The sequence below is a fragment of the Arachis duranensis genome, chromosome 4 (genome assembly GCF_000817695.3).
Source record: "Arachis duranensis cultivar V14167 chromosome 4, aradu.V14167.gnm2.J7QH, whole genome shotgun sequence".
Classification (NCBI taxonomy): domain Eukaryota; kingdom Viridiplantae; phylum Streptophyta; class Magnoliopsida; order Fabales; family Fabaceae; genus Arachis; species Arachis duranensis.
The window spans coordinates 17,272,189-17,285,066 of record NC_029775.3 but is presented as its reverse complement, the minus strand read 5'-3'; the positions used below and the strand labels follow the sequence as shown (position 1 = coordinate 17,285,066).

The following is a 12,878-nucleotide window of genomic DNA, read 5'->3' as shown; positions in this document are numbered from 1 at the left end:
ATTAATCGTAGATTAAAAAATAATAATATCATAGCAAAAAAGGAAATAAATAATTAATAACAAAAATTCTAGAAAAACATTTATCAGTATTTTTATTACTTATTAGTTTCAAAAATTACAGATTAACAGACAAAAAATAACAATTATCAAAAAATGAATAAAATTATTAATATTATCGCAGAAAAATAAAAAAAATATTTAAATTATTTAAGTCACTAGAATTGCTAATAATAATATTAATCCAAATAATTATACTAATAATAATACATTTTAAATATTAATCTCTAAATTAACAAAAATACTAAACTTACATAATTAAGTTATACTAAATAACTAACGTGTTTTTCTGTAGATGCATAATCTTGTATCATTTTTTTAAATAACACACTACTCACTCTTTTCGTCAAAGATAACCTTTCTCTTTCTTTAACTCTCTTAAAAAACCGTCCTAGAATGAACAATGCACAATAAACAATGAAGCATGCGAAGCTCCCCATCCCGCCTTTTAAAGGCACAAAAACATTGATACATTAGCATTCCTGGAACATAGATGTTGGATGCATGGAGACAGTCGGCCAAGTGATTAACACGCACCTTGTGTGTTGTCCATGGTGTTGACAAGTGACAGGAGATGCTGATAAACATGCATTGGAATCAAGCGCCGAATCTCTGCTCCTACAACATGGACCATGCATGTTGCCTGCATGCGCGACACATGGCCAGAAATCTCTGCTAAAGGAATCTCTACTGCTTCAACACGCAGGGTGCATGGTGACCAGAGCTTGACATGTGGCGAATTTTTACTGAAATCCTTGTAAATTTTTCTCATAATTCGGCATAGAATTCCTGCAAACTCAACACACAGGGTGCGTGATGTGTAAGAATTTCTGCAATTTCACACTTCTGCAAAATACTCCAAATAATAATATTCAACAAATACACTTTTTTTATTCATATTAAAAATAATTTTTGCCAAATTCATTCATCCTACTAATTTTAAGCATTAAAAAATAAAAAATATACATATTTTGTTCCTCCACTCTTATGTTGCAAATTTGCAAATAACTTTTGTCTTTCTCTGCAGTTATGCAGTGACAATATAAATTTTTTATTTATTAAAAATTGAAAGATGTTCCATAACTACTGTAAAAGTATTTTTTTATTTTAACTACAATTGACGATTTTTTGAAAATTTTGAAACTAAATTGTAAATGAGAATATTCATTAAAAAATCAATATTGAAAAGGAGTTTTTTTATGGTGGTGAAAGTATTCCTAGAATCTTAAAGAACTTGAGTATAAGAAAGAATAAGAAAAAACTAGGAGGACTAATTCATAGATATACTATTTTCATAAAAGTCCAAAATTAAAAAACAGTACCATACAAAAAATGTGATCTATTGCTATATCGATATATCTTATTATTACTAGCAGGAGGACCTATGCAAACTGCACGGGATTACTATTTTATGAACATACCCGAAAAACAAATTATTCAATAATGATTGGATTAGATATCCAATCAATCAAACATAGCCATATTTAAAAATGACAATGTTCTAAAGAGAAATAAAGTAGATGATCAAGTTGAATAAAATTTGTTTAAAAAAGTTATGATCATATCAGAATTAAATGGTTAGAAAAGTTTAGAACTTCACAAATGTCAACCAATTAGGTATTTTTTATTAGGAGAAAAGTTGAAAAGAACATCAAGTTGTAATATTGTTAAATATAAATTGTATCTAAACATAGTAATCTGCCGATTTAATATCATTATATCAATGCTAATTAGGATCTAACACATCATGATAATGATATAAAAAGAGAAGCATCTAATTGCAATAAGTATAAAGCTAATTGGGAGAATGAGATAACCAAATAGCATATTAATCTGACTGTTCACATTTGATATCAAAAAGTATTTAAGTTAACCAAGAAGTTCACATCCCACACATATTTTGAATTTTAGATAATGAAAAACTCAGGGTCCAAAATAGAATACATATCCCAAAATTAATAAAAGAAAGTCTCAAAGCAGCTAAATAATTACTTTCTAACCACAGAAACCTGAATCAAATGATCTTCATTCGAAACACTCCTAAATACACATAAATATCCAGGCCTAAGTTTATGCATCCTGACAAAATCTTTTCATTTGGGTCCGATTTTGTACTCTTGATTCCTGCCCCTTACTTTTCAAGACATGCATTGCAAAAGTTTTAGTAATTTTTGAGTCCTTAACAATAAATTTCTATTGTTCCGTTCCTCCACTCTTAAGTAATAATCTAGCAAACTCACAGCAAATATACTGTTTAAAAAAAGGTTAGAAATAGGTCATAAAAAATAAATTCACCAATAAATATGAAATAATAGTTACACAAACTTACAAATCGATCAACCTTCATATCATACTCAGTCAACCTCTTGCTGTGATGTTTAGCAACACATCTATATATTTCAATTTTAATTGATGGAAAAAATATAAGCAAGCTAAAAATAGTAACAGTAAAAGATGTAAGATAAGCTTATACAGAACATTGTGAGATGGAAATTAATTCTTCTAATCAGTACACTTTGAATGTAACAAACTTATCAACCAATTAAATTATATCAAGAGTGAGAAAATCAACAACACATGTAACAACAATCTAATATTAAACAAGAAAAAATTAACACACCCTTTTTTTTTGTTATTGACCTCTTCTTGGCAGTAGTTCCATTGGAAGTGTTCTTCCGAATCCTTTGCACACCAGAACTTCAAGTGTAATAAAAAAATAAATTATAAATACAGTAGTTAAAATATAAGATGCATAAAACTAAGAATAATTAAGAATTTTAAGAAAAAAGAAAAACTATAAACTCTAATCTTTTCATATTCTCATGCATCTCATTATCTTCTATGCCATATGAAACATCATCCAGTCCATCAAAGTAGTTCAATTCTAACTCATCTTGAATTACTTTTAGTAAAGATATATCAATAATATCTTTAACATAGTGAAAAGCATAAAAATCTATATAAATTGGTTTATTTCGCCTATCCACAGGAGCCACAAAAAATATGACACTTGTGACATGCATTAGACCGTTCTTCACCGCATTCTTGAACTTATAGAAAGCAAATAACTTGTCTATCTCACCGGAAGGTATCCAAATTTTATTTTCCCGAATTTTTAATTTAAGCTTGATACAGTTGTCACAAAGATCAATCAGGACAATTTCATGTTTCAGCTCAACCTCATATCTAGCAACTATTATCTCTGAAAGCAAAACATCATCCTAAAAACAAAAAGAGACTTATCACATACATTTAATTTTTTACCATTAATTTTATTAATTCAGTTATATATGATTTATGTATTGATCACATGGCCCAAGATTAAAAAAAATAGAAATGATATATTAATCAAAATATATACCCGTCCTCTGTATGCACGAAAGATAATTGTTTCTTCTTTACCATTTCGCCAATGCTCTCTTGTGCCAAAGAAATGCCTAAATTAACCCAACTCAGTATGTTTACAGCATACATAACAAGAAATCCTTAATAGAAAACGAAAACAATATAATCTCAACCTTGTGCGATCACTTCTACGTGCAACAAGACTCATCGTAGGAAAATAATGCCCAAATAACATATTTTAGCTATCTGAAAAGAGACAGACAAAAAAAAGGGAAAAAAAGAAGTATTGCATGAAAATATATAATCTTGCAGACTGGGAAAAATCAGGAGAAAAGAAAAAAAATAAAGATGCATAGTAACAAAAGGAGTAACTAGGGATAAATATTAAGATATTACACAATTTTTAGTTAAAAAGTTTTTGACTAATAAGGTGCCTAATAGTTCTAAATTAGTAACTTACTACTATCTTTAGGATGATTTTTTTATAGCATTAAAAATGTATTAAATTATTTGTTCAATATTTTTCTTATTGGATACAACATAGTAATACGAAATTAGTGAATTTGACACGGCCAATACAACGTGAATTAAACAGAATTAATTAACCGGTAAAAAAATTTAATAAAAAAAGTTTTATGTTATTATCATTTGAACTTCTATCATGTTATTATGTTATATTTTAGCATGTTACCTTAAATGTGGCTTAATAATCAGAATGATCAGCAAGATTAGCTCTTATCCACACTTCAAAACCTGGTAACAAAAAGCATAAAAAAAAAAGAAAAAAAGAAGTTAATAAGAGTGAGATGTTGCACTCAACCAAGTATGAAACATGCCTTGTTGTGGAAATCAAATATTTATTTCTTTTCTTTTAAATTGAGAACCAAGGTTTTCTTTAATGATACATGCATGTCCAAATATATGACAATATCTTATATTGGTTCATATTAATATCCAACAACATGTCAGACAAACACAAATGTTACTTTTAGAAAGAAAATAATCATAAAGGATACTTGAACTCAGCACATTCACATAAACGTATTCACTCGATATTTTCAGAATCCAAAACTGTAGTTGATAAAATTACCGAAAGGCAAGCCACCAAAAAATGAAAAGAAAAGCAAAAGAAAAAAGAGTGAACAGAAGAATGTGTTGGGAATGCAACGGTTAGAGCAAAATTTAAAGTGTTCGTCGGGTGTCAGAAGATTTACCTTATCATCACATCTCTTGCTCATTGGACGAACTATGTATTCTAGATCTCTCAAGAGCCCAAGCAAGAGCACTATCCGCCGAGAAACTGCCAGAGATATCTTGTTCGTAGGAATCGAAAGCACCGAGAGACACCGCAGAGGACGAGAGTTCTGGAATTTGTAGGAGGATATGGGGTTTAACCCTGGTAATGTTGGGTGGCGGGGTTTCTGGGTTGAGTGACGTAAGACACCAGAGAGAGATGACAGACGGTCACTCAGTTACTTCTTCTGAGGTTCTCTTTTTTTTATTGTGTGTGGGGGAGAGAGAAGGGAGGGACCTTTGATTTTTTTAGGTTTTGTTGGTGACTTTAAAAAAGGAAAAATACTAATAGAAGATAGTAGAAGATAGAAGATAATAATTAAAATTATCTGAATAATTTTTTTAAAAATAAATTACACTAAATAACGGTTATGACAAATTAATTATTCAAGAAGACAAATAATCACACAATTATTAAGGACTAAATTTTTGTTAATATTTATGATAGTTAAAAAGAACTAAATATTGGGGAAAATATATCATAATATCATTTTTTATTTATTTCAGAGAGTTTTTTATATGAATAAATTTTATTTCTCCTGAAGTTTAAGTAACTTTCATAATTTTTTTATTTTCTATTGCTAATAAGAGAAAATAACGATGGAAAACCACAGAAGACAAAGAAATAAATAATTAAGTAATCAATGAAAATTTTAGCAATATAAAAAAGATTAACATACGGATTAAGAAAAATAACTAAAAAAATAATAAAGAATATATTTATTTTTTTATAAAAAAATTTTGTCCTTCCTCTTAAATGATACATGTTAAAATAAAAATTAATTATTGTTAATAATTTTAATATTAAAAATCTTTTTTAATAATTAAATTTTCTTAACAATCTTTTAAAATGATTTTTCTCTCTTTTTTATATCTGCCAGATGGATAACTTGTATAACATATAAAAAAAGATAAACTATATTTAGATAATAATTATATATATGTACTCTAGAATAAAATTTTTTAATTAACCCACAACCCAAAAAACGATTAAATATATGAATTATTTTCATGTGCAGAATAAAATTTCTGAAACTCTATTAAATTAAGATGACATTTGAAAATTTAAAATATCCCTTTTTTCCAAAAATAATTTTGTAAATAAATTAAATTTTATGACAACTAAAATTATAATTTAGTCTAAAAAAAATATATAGTTATAATAATGGTATAAGAATTAGAAATTAAAAAAAAAACAAACTGCATCACATAATGTAATAGAAAAACCATAATAGTGTCATATATAGAAACCCCCCACAGTGAGTGGTTTTCACTTCCATGATTCACACACAAAACAATAATAATCAATCAATTATATTATAAAATTATCATCATCATAATCATATCTATTGTAATTGTAAGTTCAAAACAGAATAGTTTAGCTAATAAATTGTTGCCCACAGAAGAAAAAATGAATATAGGAGATTTCAACTTTCAAGCCTCAGATTTCAAGTTTTCAACTAACCCACTAATTTGTAAATCTTTCCAGGCATGTCAAATTAGTAAAACAGAGAAAAGGTTAGGAAAGTACTTTCAAGCAGAAGTAGCAATAGAAAAAATCCTTTAGCACAAAATTAACGGAGATACAATTGAAATACCATTTTAAATAGAAAAAAAACCAAGCATTTATTGGAAAAAAGAAGAATAGTATAACTAAATGCAGAAATCAACACATAAATCCAATAGGATAGATTATATAAACATGCATGCTATTTAGAAAAATCCATTAGGCATTGGCAAACGCTGAAAGCAATTTATAGCATATAAACAACCACATATGACATCACCATATCACAATATCAATGAGGATAAACCACCCATGTGGTTACTATGACATTTATATGAAAAACAACCCAGATTAATTGCAAAGATTCATGGTTATCTCATTACTGATAATTCATGTAACCATTGATGCAAAAGAAGCATATAGTTCAACAGAGAGCCAAGACCATACATCAACAAAGTCCTTACCACAGGTGAATGATGATCAGTTAGTTTACTTTAAGTCGGCACATGCTAGATTCCCTTTGTATTTCACATAGTTCCTGCTAAATTTCAGATTTTGAATCTAGTCTATATTTAGCATGAATTCTCATTTATTTCAACACAGGCCCTCTCTGTAAATTATATGCAGTCAATTCATGCAACTCTGGAGTGTTTACATATCCTCGATGCTCAACAGTGTTCAAATGCAATACAATGCATTTAAGACTGCAAAGAGAATGTGTCCAACCATTGCGTTTATCGGAGTTTAGGTAAGACCCGAACCAATCATCCATGAATTGAAAACAAGGAACAAGTCAAGTCAAAGTTTGCAAACAAATTGCAAACAGACAAAAAGTTGAAGTGATGGGATCAACCATACATCAGATATATAAACTTTTAGAGCTTGAAGCTTAAGACAATTGTGAGGCAAATCTATTAGAAAACTCCTCTAAAAACTATGAAAATTCACTTGCAACTGAATCAAATTGCAAAAGTTGGGAAGCTCCAATACTGGTGCACTAATCAAGCACTACATACAGAAGATCATTCGATATTAATTTCAACACATCACTAAAATCATAAATTCATCATTTCATTAAGCAAATCACCTCTATTGTTGAAAGTTGCAGCCACAAGAATTTTGTTTTGCAAAGTGCCCAGAGGACATTAGGAACCCAAGCAACATCCCTATGTGTAGGATAAATATCCAGACATGCTTTCTTGAAATTGGGATAATCATCAACAGATGGAGAGTTTAACTCAAGATGCTCAAGTGTCACATCTTCGGAATCTGAATATTGTTCCTGCAAAATACCAATAAATTAAAAATCGGAGACTAAAAACACTCTATCAGTATATGAAGTACAACTGTACAACATCAACTTATTATAGAAATAGAAAATTAACAAAGTATAGAATTCAAACACAAAATAAAACTAAATGGATTAGCAAGCCCGACAAGAAACAAAAATCATTCAGTTGAATTAGAATAAAACTGACAGATTAGCCTTAATATAACTTTATTTTTTTAAAATAAAAGAATTCAAACTCCGAAGCAATTATTGTTGTAAAAAATAAAATCCAGAAGCTAGAAGCACAAAACAGAGGGGGGACCGGACCTGTGAAACCAAGCTGACACCGGCGATGCTGAAGCAGAGATGCGCGACGTAGAGACGAACGGCGACCGTGGAATAGACGGGAGTCATTCAGCGGCTGGAGGGAAGTCACAGAGACAGCTCGCCGGCGTTGATAAGAAGAACGAGACCTAGCGAGGGTGAAGGGAGGAAGATAGCTGCGCTGTTGTGTGGGTTGCTAGGGTTCCTAGGTTAGGAGGAAAGTATAATCTCGCAATACACAATGGAAAAATTGGGGGGGTTTAGTGCATCTAAATGGCTCTGTTTTGCAAGTTTCCTAAATTTGTAAGTACTAACTCCATTGATTACAATATTTATCATTTTAATTATTTACATAATGATTTTAAAAAGATTAAATTAGTTAACAATAAAGAATAAGATTAGTTACCGAAATATTTAATAGTGTTTATATTATGTATAACAATTAAAAATATAACAATATCAATTCACATTTTGAAACTACAACAAATTAAAAATATAAAGCATAAAAAATAAAACAAAAAACATATTTTTACTAATGGAAAATAAAATCTAAAAAATATGGAATGAAATTAATTACTGATTTTTTGTTTATTTTTTAATATTGTTTTTAATTTTCATGTGTTATGTTTATTATCTATAAAATTAGTGATTAATTAATGGTTAGGCAATATAAATTTAATAACCATATAAATTATGAAAAATAAAAGAAAAAAAATTATGAAACTATAAAACATTACCAATTTGTAACTTATTTTTCTTGTAAAATTTGCTCCAACCACCAATTATTGTAATTTGTTTTTGAATATTAGAAAAATTGTATTTAATGGGTCAATTCGTGTCTTCATCGTGGCTAACTCAAAATTTGCCCCTCACTTTTAATTCATTTAAGTATTGTCTAAAAAATGAATAAAGTATATGTTGTGTGTTGCAAATACAATTCACTCATTAATTAATTATTACATATAAAAAACATATTTAGTATTTTATAAAATTTTTATCATATAACTATACATAAGTACAATATATTATATGTTTAATTATTTTAATGAAAAACAATTACCTAATTAAAAATATATAATATATTTATATATAAAAATATAATACGATAATAATTACAATATTTATCATTGTAATTATTTACATAATGATTTAAAAAATTTTAAATTAGTTAACAATGAACAATAAAATTAATTAGTGAAATATTCAACAATTTCTATACTATGTATAACAATTAAAAATAGAACAATATCAATTCAAAATTTGGAACTACAACAAATAAAAAATATAAAGCATAAAAAATAAGACAAAAATCATATTTTTACCAATGAAAAATAAACTCTAGAAAATATAGAATGAAATTAATTATTGACTTTTTGTTTGTTTTCAATTACTAGTAGATTAGTGTTGTCATGAATATACGAAGACTTTAGAATAAGAAAGAAAGAAGAATTTTTTAGCTGTATAGAAAAACTTTCAACCATGTATATTTTTTTTCCTTACATTGGACATGCTTTCTCTAGTTCTTGAAAAAAAAAAAGACTTAAATAAATTATTTAGGTAAAAAAATCTAATATTAAGAAAGTAAATAAAAAAAATTTGAAAAATATTCATTAAAACCAACATCAATTTTTTTTATTGAAAATTTAATACTTTGTTCTTTGAATTTCTTGAACTTGGTTTCAAATATAAGGTGAACAATAAAATAAAAAAAACTAACATAATAAACATATAATTTTAGTAGATAATTTCATGATACATAATAACACAGTCGTTTTTATGGATCAAAAATGGATATATATAAAAATATATTTGACAAGGTTGCAAACATTCCATTAATGATATTATATTATGCAAATCAATAACACAAAATTTAAAATTTTTTAAGAAACATTAACAATAAAAAATAGATCTTATGTAAAAATAAATCAATTAATTAAAGTTAAAATTAGAACCTTAAAAAAATGAAATAATACTGTCTTTAAGTTTCATGTGTTATTTTCATTATCTATAAAATTAGTGATTAATTAATTAAAATTTTACGCAATATAAAATTTATAAGCATACAAATTATGAAAAATTAAAAAAAATAAAAAATTGTAAAAACATCACCAATTTGTAATTTATTTTCATTGTAAAATTTATCTCAACCACTAATTTACAATAGTTCATCTTCAAAAATTAGAGAAACTATATTTAATAGGTCAATTCGTGTCTTCATCATGACTAACCCAAATTTTGCCCCTTTCTTTTGGATTAGTATTATTTGGGTTAGTATTAAAAGGAATCTGAATCAAAAGAAAACCTATTATTTGGTAAATTTAAAACATAAATTGCCAAATATCCATAAAAATAAAAAAAAATAAAAACATATCCAATATAATCGAAAACATAAATAAAAATATTTGTTTCTACATATTAATAGATAAATAGCCATTTTTAAGTATAAATTAAGATTTCTTAATCTCCAACTGTATGTGCTGGTCCCGTATGGAGATTAACCTCAAGATAAGCTTGTCCCTCCTCTTTAACTTGTACAATCTACAAAACTCCTTCCATTTAACTCCAAATTTTCATTCTGAATATCTTCCTCTACTTCTCAAAAGATGGAAAAAAATTATTTTTTCCTACACTTGAAGGTGGACCAGTTATCTTCAACACAGAACCATGTCCAAATGGTTTCAGATATGCAGCAAACTTAGTGGACAAGTACTACAATGAGTATATAATATTTAATGATTCAGCAGGCGTTTTCTAGGTAAGCAATAATAAATACAAAGTCAATATTTCATAAGTTTGTTAAAGAAAGAACTGACTTCATTAAAGTTATTTTACCAATCGAGTTGTGCCGAACTCTGAATTTGTCATGGTTTTCTCATAGCAAGGGGATCGAGGATATCTACTGTAGGACACATAGACATTTCAGTCACCGTAATAAAATATATGTCTATTCAGCATGATGCTAAAATAGAACTTAGGGAAAAAATGTGTGTACCATTACCGATTGTGATGAAATCTAAATAATGTTATCAAATCAAACGGACTTTATACTGAGTAATTTACCAGTTGAAACCACTTGTACCTGCATACATCGACATTCAGCTGTTTGATCCTTTAAATATCCTTATCAACACTGTAGAAAAAATCCAATATTTTATCTATTATATAAAAAAGAGAGATTGTTTTACAATGATTAAATAAATAGCAGCAGCAAATCTTAACAAAATCAAGAACAAACAATCAGGTCCAAAGAAAAAACAGAATGAAACACTACAAGATTTTTGTTTATTTGTGGAGGTTTATAACCCCCACCAAATAGTTTTTGGGGTTTTCTAAAACCTCCAAAATTTGAGGTGTCATGAGGTCTTTTGTGGGAGTTTTTAAAAACCTCCACGATCTATTCAGTGGAGGTTTTGTGTGTGTTTAGTGGGAATTTTATACTGGTGTTTGTGGCAGTTTTAAATCACTTTTTGTGGCAGTTTGAAACCCCCACAAATTAATTTTCTCATTTACACACTACTCAAATTAATTTTTTTTACATTAAAATTTAAAAACAAAATCTTTTATAGCACAATAATTCCTCAATGAAACCAAACAAATAATAATTTCTCAATATAAGATAACTCTATATATATAAAAGTTCTCAATGTCAATAATTTCAAACATAATTACATATGATATTGTTCTTCATAATTACATAAAGTTCTTCATAATTACTTGCTTTTCATTAAAAAAAATAAAATAAAATAACTTCAATGTTTTAATATCATATAACTACATAATTGCAATAACAGCAGCTTCAGTAATGCACATGCCCATGGAGTTCTCCACACAAATGATTGTCACGTAGTGTAACTAAATAGCATGACCCTGCAGATTATTCACAAAAAATTATTCTATGAATAGCATGACCTTGCATGCCATTGATCAAGGACTAAATTTAAAAATTATTCAATGATACTGATAAACCAAAGCCTGAAAGCAGTAAACCCTTCTAATTATTCACAGAAAAACAAAGTATGGACAAGCTTAGGAAAAACAAACAAAAGGGAAAGAAAAAAAATGCACAATGCTGATTGAATGATGAATGCATACCACACTTTTCACAGTGGAAATAGTTCTCTTGACCACCAACCCTGTTTTTAAATTAGATCATAAAAAATTAGCTTGTATGTCATAAATTCAAGTGACATAAGATATGGATATACTCAACACAGCTAAGTAAACCGTACCTACAGATTTCACACTCATCACAATGAATCTGTTGTTTTCCTATCTGCAAATTGATTAAAAAAACATTCAGCATCATTGAGGAAGTAAAAATATTAACAATTCCTAGCTGGAATTATGCATCAAATTCAGCCTAGTCCATCTCCAAGAAATAAGTTGGAAGAAAATACTTACCGGCTGCTCAGTGTTACAAATTGCACAAACAACCTGAAACACTTTAGAAACTATTTAAAATTTGGAAAATATTGAACTGATAGAAATTTTGAAATGGCCAAAAAGATAAGAAATTTTGCCATCCAAACCTCATCATAGCAGTAGGACCACCCGTCTCTATCTCATCTAAAATATGCTTCAAAGATAGATCTTCTTTTATGCGTACCATTCCCTTCTCAAGCTGATCTATTCAGCCAGTTCCTTGATACTTAGATCCTATGCATTCCATATTTTAGCATTAGTAATATGGACCTGAAATGCATGGTTTATATTATTGTCTCACTATTGGTTTTAAAACAATACACCACTAAGATCCAAAAAAATGCATGTACAAAAATAAGATTTTCTTTAAGATAGAACATGTCCATAAAGTGAAATGAAATGCTAATTAACAATAACATTCTGAAACTTGTTGGGGATCGTACCTTTTTCATTTTTAGGGAGCACACCTTTTCCAGTCTTCTTGATGTTTAGGCTGAATTTTTTCACCCCTGACTCAGCCATCATAAAAACCTGAAATTCTTTTGTAGCACACAATATATAAATAAATAAATAAAATACTTAGTCAAAATTTAGTTTATTTTTCTAACAATCTAAACCAACTAGTCAAAAATGAAAGACCTGTCAAGTTAGTAACAAGTG

At 28.0% G+C, this 12,878-nt stretch overlaps 1 long non-coding RNA gene across 2 annotated transcripts; it reads right to left on the bottom strand.

Annotated features, from left to right (window-relative positions):
• Positions 1 to 11,546: 11,546 nt before the first annotated feature.
• Positions 11,547 to 12,738, bottom strand: LOC107483602 (uncharacterized). 2 transcript variants are annotated; one of them, XR_001590906.3, is made up of 6 exons: positions 12,662 to 12,738; positions 12,326 to 12,488; positions 12,198 to 12,230; positions 12,026 to 12,069; positions 11,889 to 11,929; positions 11,547 to 11,663 (listed from the first exon to the last, which is right to left on the bottom strand). It is a non-coding gene; the product is annotated as an uncharacterized LOC107483602 (long non-coding RNA). The 2 variants fall into 2 exon arrangements; XR_002373670.2 differs by lacking the exons at positions 12,326 to 12,488; positions 12,662 to 12,738 and having other exon boundaries at positions 12,026 to 12,281.
• Between the last annotated feature and the right edge of the window lie 140 nt (positions 12,739 to 12,878).